At 41.3% G+C, this 13,699-nt stretch overlaps 1 protein-coding gene and 1 long non-coding RNA gene across 2 annotated transcripts in view; both read right to left on the reverse strand.

The window, feature by feature from the left end:
- Positions 1 to 12,750, reverse strand: part of LOC146064009 (uncharacterized) — a 37,024-nt gene extending 24,274 nt beyond the window's left edge. Inside the window, exon 1 of the mRNA XM_083177007.1 lies at positions 12,692 to 12,750. The gene's annotated coding sequence lies outside the window, so the exon portion shown is untranslated. The remainder of the gene's footprint in view (positions 1 to 12,691) is intronic.
- LOC146064010 (uncharacterized) overlaps positions 1 to 13,699 on the reverse strand; it is a 227,719-nt gene that overhangs the window by 106,851 nt on the left and 107,169 nt on the right. The window lies entirely within an intron of this gene.

A 13,699-nucleotide genomic window follows, 5' to 3' on the forward strand; every position in this document is an offset into this window, starting at 1 on the left:
CATTTTTGGAGGATGATGGAGGAGGAAATAGTGGGAGATCAGCAACCTGATAGAAGTGCTAAAGCTTCTACCACCAGTCATGACAAGGCCGATACCTCTTTGTATTTGCTCTTTGGAGCATTTCTCTTTTTTTGGGATAGTTTATAAAACTGCCACCCTGTCTGCCCCTGCAGTGCCGCTCTGCCAGGTTGGAAGTGTAAGGTCCACATGTATGTGATACCGACTGCTGTCGCTTAGCTTAGTCATCCAGCTACCTCGGTATACCCTTTTGGCCCAACTACAGTAAATGAAAACAATTTTGTAAGCTGTGAAGTGATCAAAATTGACTAGAAATGAGTGGAAACTAATGTTATTGAGGTTAATAATACTTTAGGGGCAAAAACAGGCCCAAATTCTGTTATTTTAGCCATTTTTAGAATTTTTTCATAAAAATCCAGATCCAAAACCAAAACCAAAACCCACAAGGGTGGTTTTGCCAAAACCAATCCAGATCCAAAACACGAAGGGAGATCCAGATCCAAAACCAAAACCAAAACCCGAAAAAGTGGCGGCCGCACATCTCTAATTATTAATACTAATACTAATTAAAAAATACTTTTATATTTGATTTCAATGGACTCATTAACAAACTCTGATGAAGGAACTTATTTTCATAAAGCTGGGAACAGGGTCTTTGCTGAATTTAAGATAGGAACAACATTGGGTTACAGAGAGTACCTTCTCATAATTTTCTTTATGCTTAACCCCTTGCATGTTGCATCAGATGAGACCACATCAAGCTGGGCTTTACCTGATATCTAGGGGGAAATTTACTAAAGGAAATTTGTAAAAAATAGGTGTATTTGTATCCAGAAATACACTTATTTTTGACATTTACTATCCCGAAAATATGGCAATTCGTATTCGTATTGATAGCACATCAATACGAATACGAATTGCCGTATTTTTGGGATAGAAAATGTCAAAAATGAGTGTATTTCTGGATACAAATACACCTATTTTTTTTACAAATTCCCTTTAGTAAATTTCCCCCCTAATGTACTGTATGCATGTAAGAAATACCCATGGAAGGCAGTCAGTGAATGGGCTTTACACACCTGGCCAGTTCCCTGGTAACCTCTCGCCTAGGCTCCTCCTCATGGCAGGTACTAAAGGGCCATCCTGACAGCATCTATGGATCCCGGTGTGAGGTTGCCAATTTGTCAATAGAAGAAGCCGTGGTGAGATATTGCTAAATAGTCTCACAAATTTTACACTTCTGTTTGTATATGCATACAATCTCTGCTGGAGGTCATACAAAACAGTGTATCCAGCTCTGATATGAGCTAAAGATGTGTCCTCACAAATCTAGCTTCAATACGCCATGTGCTACGAGATCCATAATGAGAATGAGCAAACAGTTCCCCTTGGGTGGCTTTTTTCAAAAATGTGTCTTATTCACATTGCTATGCATATGAGACGTGCAAACAGACATTGCTTAATAAAATGATTTGCATAAATATATATTCTGTGTGTGACTCCAGCTGTTCCTGTATACTGAAAGGAATGTTACAGTGTTTTCCAGGAAAACACTGTAACATAGCATTTCACAGGTCCAAAATCTTAAAAATTATCTGTGACCTACACACAACTGCATGAAACATTTACAGTATATGGACAAACAGAATACAGCAGGTGACGGGCTGTGTCCAGTGTCCAGGGACAGTGTCCAGTGTGAAGGCTATGTCCAGTGTACAGGAGCTGTGTCCAGAGGCTGTGTCCAGTGTGACGGCTGTGTCCATTGTCCAGGGGCTGTGTCCAGGGTGACGGGCTGTGTCCAGTGTACAAGAGCTGTGTCCAGAGGCTGTGTCCATTGTCCAGGGGCTGTGTCCAGGGTGATGGGCTGTGTCCAGTGTACAAGAGCTGTATCCAGAGGCTGTGTCCATTGTCCAGGGGCTGTGTCCAGGGTGACGGGCTGTGTCCAGTGTACAGGGGCAGTGTCCAGGGGCTGTGTCCAGGGGCAGTGTCCAGTGTCCAAGGGGCTGTGTCCAGTGTAAAGTAAGAAAAATAAATAAAAGTAATAAATAAAATAAAAACACATTTTTGGAGGATGATGGAGGAGGAAATAGTGGGAGATCAGCAACCTGATAGAAGTGCTAAAGCTTCTACCACCAGTCATGACAAGGCCGATACCTCTTTGTATTTGCTCTTTGGAGCATTTCTCTTTTTTTGGGATAGTTTATAAAACTGCCACCCTGTCTGCCCCTGCAGTGCCGCTCTGCCAGGTTGGAAGTGTAAGGTCCACATGTATGTGATACCGACTGCTGTCGCTTAGCTTAGTCATCCAGCTACCTCGGTATACCCTTTTGGCCCAACTACAGTAAATGAAAACAATTTTGTAAGCTGTGAAGTGATCAAAATTGACTAGAAATGAGTGGAAACTAATGTTATTGAGGTTAATAATACTTTAGGGGCAAAAACAGGCCCAAATTCTGTTATTTTAGCCATTTTTAGAATTTTTTCATAAAAATCCAGATCCAAAACCAAAACCAAAACCCACAAGGGTGGTTTTGCCAAAACCAATCCAGATCCAAAACACGAAGGGAGATCCAGATCCAAAACCAAAACCAAAACCCGAAAAAGTGGCGGCCGCACATCTCTAATTATTAATACTGATACTAATTAGAAAATACTTTTATATTTGATTTCAATGGACTCATTAACAAACTCTGATGAAGGAACTTATTTTCATAAAGCTGGGAACAGGGTCTTTGCTGAATTTAAGATAGGAACAACATTGGGTTACAGAGAGTACCTTCTCATAATTTTCTTTATGCTTAACCCCTTGCATGTTGCATCAGATGAGACCACATCAAGCTGGGCTTTACCTGATATCTAGGGGGAAATTTACTAAAGGAAATTTGTAAAAAATAGGTGTATTTGTATCCAGAAATACACTTATTTTTGACATTTACTATCCCGAAAATATGGCAATTCGTATTCGTATTGATAGCACATCAATACGAATACGAATTGCCGTATTTTTGGGATAGAAAATGTCAAAAATGAGTGTATTTCTGGATACAAATACACCTATTTTTTTTACAAATTCCCTTTAGTAAATTTCCCCCTAGCTAATGTACTGTATGCATGTAAGAAATACCCATGGAAGGCAGTCAGTGAATGGGCTTTACACACCTAGCCAGTTCACTGGTAACCTCTCGCCTAGGCTCCTCCTCATGGCAGGTACTAAAGGGCCATCCTGACAGCATCTATGGATCCCGGTGTGAGGTTGCCAATTTGTCAATAGAAGAAGCCGTGGTGAGATATTGCTAAATAGTCTCACAAATTTTACACTTCTGTTTGTATATGCATACAATCTCTGCTGGAGGTCATACAAAACAGTGTATCCAGCTCTGATATGAGCTAAAGATGTGTCCTCACAAATCTAGCTTCAATACGCCATGTGCTACGAGATCCATAATGAGAATGAGCAAACAGTTCCCCTTGGGTGGCTTTTTTCAAAAATGTGTCTTATTCACATTGCTATGCATATGAGACGTGCAAACAGACATTGCTTAATAAAATGATTTGCATAAATATATATTCTGTGTGTGACTCCAGCTGTTCCTGTATACTGAAAGGAATGTTACAGTGTTTTCCAGGAAAACACTGTAACATAGCATTTCACAGGTCCAAAATCTTAAAAATTATGTGTGACCTACACACAACTGCATGAAACATTTACAGTATATGGACAAACAGAGTACAGCTAAACATGTTACCTATACAGTAGGAGTGAGCGGGTTCAGATTTCCAAAATCCGAATACACCCGGACACCCCTTATCCAAGAACAGACCTGAGCACTTTTCGGGTATTCCCGCCCAGACTTGGAGCTCAGAACACGACAAAACATCATCATAATGCGTCAGATCTAGTGAGATCCGGACTTGATATATGTCCCAATATAATGGAGCGTGATTGGTGCGCTACTAGCTGCAGCTGATACTGGGGTTGTCAACCCCAAGTCAAACGTACAAGAAATATAGCAAGAATGTACAGTATCAACACAGGCTGTTTAAATAAAAAATACAATGCAATAGGATCGGTATCTATTACAAAAACAATTGAATAGAATAACATCAATTAAATATGGAATTCCATATAAATATAAATAGTACATGTGCACTTATATACAGTAGCAATTGTATTTAGGATAATATCGATCATACTAAAAAATAGACATGGTGGTCTGGACTGTGATATCTCCAAATAGCAGCAGATGGATATTAGGTGGCCAATAGAGTCCCAAAAAGAGATATGAAGAATGGAGGGTTGAATTCTTGACAATTCTTCTGTAAATGGGAGGTGGTAGATGATTGTGCAAGTCTATCGCTGCCTCGAATAGGCTTCTGGATGTAATTTTAGGAGATGGGTGGTATTGAAGGGTTAAATGTCCATGTGTCCATATATTGACTTTCAATGGTAGTATTGCCATATGTATATAGTGGAGTTCAACGTGTTTCCCTGGGATCAACCTCCTCCCAGCTTCCTCAGGAGCAGAATGCAGAATGCTCCTGAGGAAGCTGGGAGGCAGATCCCAGGAAAACGTGTTGAGCTCCACTGCAGGGCCGTACTGGTCATCTGGCACTTCTGGCAAATGCTAGAAGGGCCGATGGCCTTGTGGGCCGCTTTGTGCAAAAAGTTCTGAGAACTTTCTGCAGTAATGCTGAGCCCACCTTGCTGCCTTGAGTCCTGTGCACTGTGCAGCCCTCCCCCACGCATCATTACAGCGGTATCCAGCCCAGAGATCCGCCAGATCCCACGAGAGACGGGGGAAGCAGTGCAGTGACTTTACAGCTAGAGAAGATCTGCACGCTCGTGAGAGCTGTCCGGCACCTGGGGAGAGACGCGATCTGGACTGTGAGTACGGAGGCAAGACTGCTCAATGCAGAGCCCAGCCGCAGCACAAAACAGTGAATTGTGACAAACCTAACCACACACCACTCAACATATGGAGCAGAACACCGCAGGTTAATCTAAGGGCAACATTGACACTGAGCACATGGCTATTTTTAAAGGGAGAGGACATAGGCAGAATGCCTATGAGATTGTAAAGGGGTTCCCATGAATCACCTGAAGCCTGTCTAGTCTCCCTCCTAGTTCTATAAGCTCAAAACTCTAACTAATCTGCATGCAGAAAGACATTACCATTTACCCCACAAGTGACACCCTACTTAGACAGAGAAAGCAGATGGGCATTACGGTGTGTTCCATAATGTGTAATGTCTCCTTTTTTGTGAAGCCACGCCCCCTTTTCATGAGGCTACGCCCCTTTTTGCCGCGCAAGGGTCCCTCCTACTGCGCATAGGCCTGTGTGCTCAAAATGCCAGGGCCGATTTCTGGTCCCAGTCCAGCCCTGCTCCACTGTATACATCTGGCAATACTACCACTGAAAGTCAATATATGGACACATGGACATTTAGCCCTTCATTACCACCCATCTCCTAAAATTACATTCGGAAGCCTATCCGAGGCAGCAACAGACTTGCACAGTCATCCAGGTTTACCACCTCCCACTTCCAGAAGAATGGTCAAGAATTCAACCCTCCATTCTTCATATCTCTTTTTGGGACTCTATTGGCCACCTGGTATCCATCTGCTGATATTTGGAGACATCACAGTCCAGACCATGTCTATATGGTAGTATGCTCGATTTTATCCTAAATGCAGTTGCTACTGTATATAAGTGCACTTGTACTTTTTATATCTATATTTATATGGAATTTCATATTTAATTTATGTTATTTTATTAAATAGTTTTTGTAAAGGATACTGTTCCTATTGCATTGTATTTTTTCTTTAAATAGCCAGCGCTGGTACATTCTCGATATAAGTCCCACACTGTCTGCGCCATCTTTCACTCCAGCATTGGAGAGGGAAGTGGGTGGACAGGTTTCTGGGGCTGTGCTGGTCTGTAGTGCTCTGTGGGGGTGGTGGCTTGGGGTAGTACAGTCCTGTTCTGCTGTGCTGCCTAGTGCTGGTTAGTGCTGGTGTCCTGTGCTGCCTAGTGCTGGTGTCCTGTTTTGCCATAAGTCCATTGGTGCTGCTGTTCAGGTCCAGTCCAGTGATACTGCTGTTAAAGTTCAGCCCAGTGGTACTGCCATCAAAGTCCAATCCAGTGATACTGCTGCATAAGTCCAGTACAATGGTACTGCCATTAAAGTCCATTGGTACTGCCATTAAAGTTCAGTGATACTGCTGTTAAAGTCCAGTGGTTCTGCCGTTAAAGTCCAGTGGTTCTGCCGTTAAAGTCCATTGGTACTGCCGTTAAAGTCCAGTCCAGTGATGCTGCTGTATAATTACAATCCAGTGATACTGCTTTATAATTCCAGTCCAGTGATACTGCCGTTAAAGTCCAGTGATACTGCTGTACAATCCAAGTCCAGTGATACTGCTGCATAAATCCAGTCCAGTGATACTGCTGCATAAGTCCAGTCCAGTGGTACTGCCATTAAAGTCCACTGGTGCTGAAATTAAAGTCCAGTCCAGTAATACTGCTTTATAATTCCAGTCCACTAATACTGCTGTATAATTCAAGTCCAGTGATACTGCTGCATAAGTCCAGTCCAGTCCAGTGGTACTGCCATTACAGTCCATTGGTTCTGCCGTTAAAGTCCAGTGATACTGCTGTACAATTTCAGTCCAATGATACTGTATAAATCCAGTCCAGTGATACTGATGCATAAGTCCAGTCCAGTAGTACTGCCATTAAAGTCCAGTTATACTGCTGCATAAATTCAGACCAGTGGTACTGCCATTAAAGTCCAGTTGTACTGCCATTAAAGTTCAGTGGTACTGCCTTTAAAGTCCAGTAATACTGCCGTTAAAGTAAAGTACAGTGATACTACTGTATAAGTTCAGCGGTGCTGCCATGTGTTGTAAATATTTCCAGGGGTGCTGCCATATGTGGTGTATAATTCCAGTGGTGCCCCATGTGTGCCGTATAATTCCAAGGGTGCTGTCATGTGTTGTATATAATTCCAATGGTGCCCCATGTGTGCAGTATAACTCCAGGGGGTGCTGCCATGTGTTGTATATAATTCCAGGGGTGCTGCCTTATGTCATGTATAATTCCAGGGGTGCTGCCATGTGTCATGTATAATTCCAGGGGTGAGCCAAGTCTACCGTTTAAATAGACAGCAAACTGGGATGTAGTGCCCATTGTAATGTAGCTACAAAAAAGGCCAACAAAATTCTGGCATGTATTAAGAGGGTAATGGAAACTAGGGATTCAAGGGTAATTATGCCACTATATAAAGCATTGGTGAGACCTCACCTCGAGTACGGAGTACAGTTCTGGGCCCCACACTATAAAAAGGACATCATAGAATTAGAAAAAGTCCAAAGGCAAGCAACAAAGCTTATTAGGGGAATGGAGAATTTAAGCTACGGGGAGAGATTAAGCAATTTGGGATTATTTACATTAGAAAAGAGACGTTTAAGGGGGGACATGCTCAACATGTACAAGTATATCAAGGGCCAATATAAGGAACTGTCACACACCCTCTTTTCTACTAGAAAGGAATCTAGGACACGAGGGCATGAGTATAGATTAAAAGAAAAAAGATTTCATTCAGCTAGTAGAAAGAATTTCTTTACGGTCAGAACAGTCAAACTCTGGAACTCTCTTCCCAGAGAGGTGGTAACGGCTGGCTCATTAAATGCGTTCAAGGCAAAGTTGGACAAACATTTACTGGAGAAAAACATCCATGGGTACAAATAAGAAATATAATTTGTCTGTAAAATACCAGAACCTACCAAATCAGCAATGGATATCTATACCAGGTTGAACTAGATGGACGCAAGTCTTTTTTTAGCCTTACCTACTATGTAACTATGTAACTATGTAATTTCATGGCTGTTCATGTTGTTTGAGGACAGATTTCTCTAGAACCAAATGGCCCAGTTTCACGGGACCAAAATCATTCGAAGGCTACATGTAAATGGGTCAGTTGGTTCCAAAGATAGAGCTGGTTATTTAAAGGGGGCGGGGTGGTTTTCTCTCCCCCTCACACCAGAAAATGCAGGGACTAGACTGGTGTAAAAGGGGCCAGTCCGAGAATGTCCCTGCATGATCCTGGGACCATATTCCCGGGTAAATCCCTGCATTTTCTAGTGTGAAAGGGGTATTATTTCAAATAGCAGTGCTCTGAATACAGCCGGGCAGCCCCCTGCTCTCTGCCTGGCTGTTAATGGCTGTCATTTCTGCCAGGCGGCGACTGTCCCCCAGTTACCGTGAGCATGTATTCCCCCTTGGCAATGAGCATGTAATCCCACATGGCAACGAGCATGGAACCCCTGGCAATGAACATGGAACCTCTGGCAATGAACATGGGTAGGTAAGCAACACTTATGTAGCATAATTTTTAATAGGCATTATGGTGTTTGGCATAATACGTAATGGAGATTATGGTGTGAGGCTTAACATGTAATGGGCATTATGGTGTAAATTTTTAATGTGCGCCTTTGGCGCGCAATGCCCCTATTTCTGAAGCATATTGTGCATTATTGCTCAATCTGTTTGGTATAGTGCAGGCATGTCCAAACTATGGCCCTCCAGCTGTGAAACTACAAATCCCATCATGCATTGCCACAGTTTTGCAATTAGGGAATGCTAAAACTATGTCAAGGCTTGCTGGGACGTGAAGTTTCACAAGCGCCCCAGGAGTCGTCCAGCAGCCGCTCAGCCCTCACCAGCGGTAGCGCTGTCAGTGCTATGGAGCCGCCGGCAGCAGCAGCGCTTCCCTGCTAGCAGAACAATCAGGAAGTGCCCCTGCAGTCATCCAGCAGCCGCCCGGCCCTCACCAGCATTAGCGCTGACGGCGCTATGGAGCCTACGGCAGCAGCATCGCTTCCCTGCTAGCATCAGAATCAGGAAGCAGCCGCTTCCCCACCAGCAGAAGCAGCGGCAACCTGGCAGATGGCATCGGGAGAAGGTGTCAGCAGCGGGGTGCAGTAACCCCCCCTCCCTCAGCGCTAAGTTGTAGGTATCACGATGTATACTTGCTGTGGGGGGGAGGGGGGATATATATATAAATAGAGTGATGCAGTGTATGTATGCATGTATCACTAATACATACACTTAAACAGTATGAGAGAGGCATTAAAAGTATGTGGGCAGTGTATGTATTGATGTATGTACTGTAAATATGTGTGTATGTATGGAGGTAGTGTATGTATGAGTGAGTGAGAGTGTGGATGAGGGGGGGGGGGGCAGGGGGAGTTGGCAGAAGTTTTGCCTAGGGTGCCAAGAAACCTTGCACCGGCCATGGCAGGCTGTCTTTGTCAGACTTGCACCTTTTTCCCCTGTGCAGCCTCTTGACTATGAAAATGGACAGCCAGATGCCGGGTCTGTTGGCATGTTAATAACACAGTGGAGACTTGATTCAGAAGAAAACACTGTGTGGCAAATAGCACGCAGGCAGCGCTCATGGAATCCAAGCCTAATGTGCTGAGACTTTCTGAGAAAGCGAGTAACATGTAGAAATGAGTATATAGTTACCCGGATCATGACAAAAGGGCTAAGAGTGCAGGTGTCATTTGGTGTCAACTTGCTCCTGAGGAAGCTGGGAGACCCTTCCCAGAGAAACGCGTTGAGCCTTAAGAACCACTATACCCTGACACTGCCAAGACTCCTGAGGATTACAAACTTTTATCAATTGATCACTGGATATGGGACTAGACTAGTCATCTCTTCATGGTCATCTTTTTCAACATAAAGATTGGACCTGCAGCGATCACCACAATTTCCCACCAGGTATACCGGAAAAGCGAACAGAATTTATCTTTCCACCAAGCATCTGGAACCAGCCACCTGGTAATATACTGCTGCTCATAATAGAGACCTCCCCTCCAGTTTTATTATCCTGGATATAGGAGTCCTAAAGTGTCCTCAAGGGTCATTACCCACTTTCTAATTTATCTTATTGTGTCCATTTCCCATATTTTTCATGTATGTGTATTTTTAATTTATATGTTTAATTTTTATTAAATCTTTTTAATACTAAGAAACCGTCATTTTTGATTCATTTGAGAACAAGCCAGCGCTGGTTATCTTTCTGTTTATTTGGTGCGAATACGTGAGCTGCCAGGCTTCTGGAAGTCTTACTGCTTGGATCCAGGGCTCTGTCATGCTGTGTGTGTGTGTGTGTGTGTGTGTGTGTGTGTGTGTGTGTGTGTGTGTGTGTGTGTGTGTGTGTGTGTGTGTGTGTGTGTGTGTGTGTGTGTGTGTGTGTGTGTAGATATAGATAGATAGTGAGAGACTGCATATCTAAAATGGGCAGGCTATAATGATGCTGTATGGGGGTAGAGGACCACAGTAGCCATGAGCAACTGGAGAGAGGGGTCTGGGCATTGCACTGTATGGATGGGTATTGGCATGCAGTGTGTATATAGGAGTAGCATATGGTGAGGGGTGTGTCTGTGTGCCGAAAAGAGCTCCGAACAGAGATGCAAATACAACTAAAAGTCATTTTTTAGTTGATTTAACATTGGATCCCACTTATCAATGCTAGATTTAGTTAATTCTGATAATTTAAAAAAATATGTGCATAATATCATTGCATACTTGCCTACTTTTGAAAACTAGTTTCAGGGAGATTATAGCTGGTAATATATTTTTGCAAAGCGCCCCATTGAGGGGGCATGTCATGCTCCTCCCAAAGGGGGTGGCTAGTTCCATATATTGAGAGATTGTGAACGTGGCACCTAGAAGCGTGGGTGTGTACGGCTACATCTGAGAGGAGTCTTTTAAAATGACTTATATCCAAATGTAGATGAGTCCCAAAGCACTTGCTAAAGTGCTGGAAAATGACACTGATGATTTACTGTAAATGTATCTCTCTCTTATTCCATTTCCCCGCCAAATATGTAACAGTCTAATGTGGGCTAGGTGAAATGAGGGAGATTGCTAGACTAATGAGGGAGAGAGGAAGATTGTTGCTATATCAGGGCATCTACGGCAGAATGCAGGAGGGTAGGCAGCTATTGAATTTAGTTGCTCTCTCTGTCTCTCCATCTTTCCTCAGCACCCTCTATACATATGCAACAAGTGTAAAACAGTCATATCAGTATTTTTAGTATTTGATTGTACCAGCATTATCACTTTCAATTACTGCTGTGACAGCTTGCAGCACACAATAGGGTACTTTGGTCTGTGCAGAGGCCTCTAGTGGGCGCTGATACGTGTAACAAAGGTGAGGAGTACACAGCAAGATAGCATGGTGTGGCCACCCTTCCTTTCCTGAGTGAAAGTGGAAGATAGCGTATTAGCCAGACTGAATAGCACACTATTTTCTCTCCAATACAAATCTGTTTTGGAGGGAGTCTTTAGTATTTCAATTGCTGTATCTACTATTTATGTCATGTATTAAGGTGGGCATCAGTAATCATGTACTAATCCCTCATCACCCAAATTCCCTTCTTGTTCATATGTTTTCCAAAAGTCACCATGCAGAACACTGCAGTGTCTCTTTAACATTAAACCTAGTAAACCATAACTGTGGAATAGGCTGTTGTTATTAAACTCAGTAGAACTGCAGCAAAATAGGTTTTAACAGAACATGGAACAATAGTAGTGCATATATTACACATATTACACTAAGCAGATGCTTTCTTGTGAATAATCTGTATTTGCTCCTTGTAACCTTGGACATGTCACTGTGTCTCTCAGTCTCTCATTCCAGCGCTAGTGGGCAGGGAAACTATATATCACTGCATAAAATTGCATGCACTACATAAAAATCAATAAATAAAATAAATATTATACTAAGCAGATTGTGACATAGTAGAAGTGCCTGTCAATATTATACAGAGCAGATCGATCCTGGGAACATATTTTCCAGCATCATATTTATCTGCAAAGTGCAACATTTAAAAATAAATTACGTCGAACACCAATGCGTTTTACCTTGTAAAACACCTGTAGAAAATGAAGAGATAAATGAAAATGTCATTGTGTAATGATCATTATACAAAAACCACTAATATATTTTGGGGGAGCTACATGGTGCCATAACATATTAAATGACTAAAGATTTGTAAATGCGTAAGATATTGGGGATTTATTAATATATTGAATGATTGATTGATTGAAGATTGGTGCTTTGCAGTTCTGTAGGGGACCTGAGATTTGTGTACATCAAATCATCTAGTTGGATAAATATGTAATCTGGTAAAAATAATTAAAAGTAAATAATTTTTTCTTACAATTAAAGTTTATCTATTCCAAAAATATATTTACTGCATATTTATCTAATAGATGCATTCATCACTACTGTTCAAGTAGTTTCTGTAAGGCTACTCCCATTATGAGTATTTCATTAAAATAAAAATAATCTACTGACTGAAGCACAATATAAATATTCTATATAGAGTGTGTGTGTGTGTGTGTGTGTGTGTGTGTGTGTGTGTGTGTGTGTGTGTGTGTGTTTAAATATTTACAAATTCATCATAAGGTATGAAATATTTCAAACACCACATTTGTAATTTGATTTTATTAAAAAAACTCTCAATATTTCTAAATGAAAATATAATTCACTTCTTTCATTTCTGTGTCTGTAAAAGGAATCCAGGTAAACTTATTTTTGTAAAATGAAAATCTAAGCATAAAGGGTGCCAATAATGAAGCAGGTTTAAATATGTGCTGACCTTTGAAAAGAGCTGAAATCCTTGTTGTTTGGCCAGGAGTCTTGCCTGTGCTGTTGTCACCATCAATTTGTAAGCCTAGAAAGATTCAGCTGTTGAAGCTTCCCTGCCCTCTAGTGGCTCTTGATACATTTTGATAACCTTTATTTCAAAAACACAGAAAATATAAGCATTTTATGGTAATCTTTTTTAAAGTTAAAAAAATAATATATTCTTAAAAATATTTAACTGTGTAAAATGAATATAGGACAGATATTGCAATGTATCTTTATAAAAAATATACAATTTTGCTTTACTGCTTGTTAATTTCTAATATTTTTAGTTATTTTTTTACTTAACTGGAAAACACTGTAGAGAAATACAGTTTGTACTGTAAATATGGTAAAACCACAAAATCTTATAATGGGTACACATGGTGCGATTTTGCTAGCGATTTGATTCCTATTCGATTGGGATCGAATAGAATTGCACGCATTTGGTTTGACTACATAGTACAGCTCTTTACCATATAGTCTTGCCTGAAAAGATTTTTCTATTCAATTTAAACAATTAGATGCACATTCGATTTTCGATTTGATTTTGCTTCTATAAGTAAAATCGAATAGAAAAATAGTGCATATCTCACCGTGTGTGCCCTCTATAACAGTTGCACTTCCAGAGAATGATTTTCCAAATCAGTAAGTAATTTAAGTATGTAAAACCTAAATGAGACCATGTAGAAATTATATTTGACATAACAGATGCCTTACACTGTGATCAATGGCAACACGTGTGTAGTACCTTCTTTGTTCTGTGCATAAAACAGGGATGTTTCTGTGCATAAAACAGGAATTAAATATGTCCTGCATATTTGCTTAAAGAACAAAATATTTTTTTTTTTGCAAATTCTTACCATTGCTGAATATGTTACCCACATTACAACTACATATTGGCATGAGTAACAAGAGGGGGAGGGAGGCAGATGTATGTTACTCAGGCCTGAAAGTATTGAAGGGGCAGCTGGTGAAGAGC

The sequence above is a fragment of the Crinia signifera genome, chromosome 3 (assembly GCF_055691185.1).
Source record: "Crinia signifera chromosome 3, ASM5569118v1, whole genome shotgun sequence".
Classification (NCBI taxonomy): Eukaryota; Metazoa; Chordata; class Amphibia; order Anura; family Myobatrachidae; genus Crinia; species Crinia signifera.